Source organism: Myotis brandtii, unplaced genomic scaffold, assembly GCF_000412655.1.
Source record: "Myotis brandtii unplaced genomic scaffold, ASM41265v1 scaffold123, whole genome shotgun sequence".
In the NCBI taxonomy this organism is placed as follows: domain Eukaryota; kingdom Metazoa; phylum Chordata; class Mammalia; order Chiroptera; family Vespertilionidae; genus Myotis; species Myotis brandtii.
Window position 1 is genome coordinate 15,619,446 of NW_005354291.1, and position 2,302 is coordinate 15,621,747.

Sequence of the window (2,302 nt, forward strand, 5' to 3'; positions counted from 1 at the left end):
GAATATAATGAACAACATAAACTGATGAACAAAAACAGATCCAGAGACAGAGAAGCATCGACCAGATGGTCAAACCTCAGAGGGAAGGTGGGGAGGGTGGGGGTAAGGGGGAGAGATCAACCAAAGGGCTTGTATGCATGCATATAAGCCTGACCAATGAAGACAGACACCAGGGGGATGAGGGCATGAGCATGGGTGTGGTGGGGGGCAATTCATTCAATTGAGGGATAAGGACACATATGTAATACTTTAATCAATAAAGAAAGAAAGAAAGAAAAAAGCAAGTAAGTAAATAAATAAATAAACAAACAGAGAGGAAAAAAAAAAAGAGTAGGCCTTCCTTCCCCTGACTGGTGGCACCACTTCCCTCTGGTACCCAGGACCCGAGCTTCCCTCAGGCCGCTGGCAGGAACCTGGGACCCAGACTTCCCTCACAACCCTGGTTTCGTCTGGAAGGTCATCTGGTCTAATTAGCATATTATACTTTTATTATTGTAGATATGTATACTAGTGACCTGTTGCATGGATTCGTGCACATTGAAAGGAAATTAATTAGAAGGTGGCTGGCGGGGTGGGACTGGGTGAGACGGGCCGGACATGCCCTGGAGCTAACCTCCCGCAGTCCCTCCTGGCATCTGTGGAGTGAGCGGGGTCCCTCTGGCAGGTGAGGTCCCTCAGCTTGGCCTGCAGGGATCGGGCTTAAACCGGCTCTCCAACATCCCCCAAAGGGTCCAAGAGTGCGAGAGGGCACTCCTGCAAAGTTGCTGTTGTACAGGGTGTGGAACGCAAACGCAAGTGTGCATTAAACCAGATTTGGGGCCAGCAGTGCCCCAGCAACAACATAACCCACGGCCGAAGGTGGAATCGTGCGACCTCCTCCTCTCTGGGTTTGCTGCAGCTTGGCAGCTCCTGTGTTGAGCGTCTGCCCCCTGGTGTCAGTGCGCGTCATAGTGACCAGTCAGACGGTAGGAGGGACACTTAGCATATTAACCTTTTATATATATAAATAGTTGAAAAATATACAATGTTTTATGTATACTAGTATGCATGCATCTATTTTCTGACTAAATTAGTGGTGCCACCTATATCAGATTCCAAGTCCATATTAACATGGGATTGTTCCTGGGTTCTATATTCTCTTCCACTGGTGTTCACCATGGCATAGTTATCATGAAATACAATGACTTTCCTTCTTCTCCTGGTATTGTTTTAGATATTTATGGGTCTTTACAGGTTTTCAAAATAGATTTTAGGTAATATTTAGCAATCACTCCTCTAATTTTAAAATAATTTCTGTCCATCTCTTAGTCTATTTGATCTACTGTTCTTTATAATTTCTCAACCGTATATTTCAGATCTTCTGTTGCATTTTTACATTGACTGTTATAATTTTAATAGCCAAGATTTCTATCATGTTTCTGATTGTTCCTTTGTAGTAGCATCTTACTGTTTCTTTTCCTAGTTACATATATTTTTCTTTATTTTTATTGTTGGCACTATTACAGGTATCCCCATCCTCCCTCCCTTGTCCCCTCCACCCAGCCTCACCACCCGTGTTCCCTCTTGCTATCACCACACTGTTGTCTGTGTCCATGAATTTTGCATATATGGTCTTTCATTAAGTCCCCCCATCCCCACTGACAGCTAATGAACATAATAAACTTATGAACAAAATAGAAACAGAGGCATGGATACATGGACCAGTCTGACAGCAGCACCTTATTCTTGATTCAAGATGAAATGTCTTCTCTTATCTTTTCAAAAATAATGATGTTTTGTTTGTTTAGTTTTCTTCTCTTTGCAAAGTCTCTTTTTGCTCCAGTTTGCTTTTCATCTCTCCCATCCCCCTTATTGGAAGCTGTGTGCTCATGATTGGCACTTGTCAGTTGTGGACTTCACTGTAGTCTGAACTGCCGAGGCTGCTGGGGAACCTGCATATACCAGCATCTTAATGCCTCTCCTCTTTGGTTCATCAGTTTTTCCAGAAAAGAGTCTTCTAAATTCCAACCTCATAAGACTGGCTATTAGCATCTTGGTAACTGAGTGAGGAAGACAAATGGAGATCTCAGATTTAGTATGTGAGCTTATACTTAATTCCACTATTTTCAGTATGGCACTTTTTTTTATCACTAGATTTGGTGCCCTCCAACTTCAAGGAATCTTTGTTTTATTATCTCTAGAGAATAAGCTTCCAGTTCTTCAGTTGGGTGGAGTAGGAATTCTTACACTGAGTGGAGGACAGTATCTGGACATCTGTTTCATAAACAGTTTTAATCAGTCCTCTTTTGTTTTTGCTTGCTTC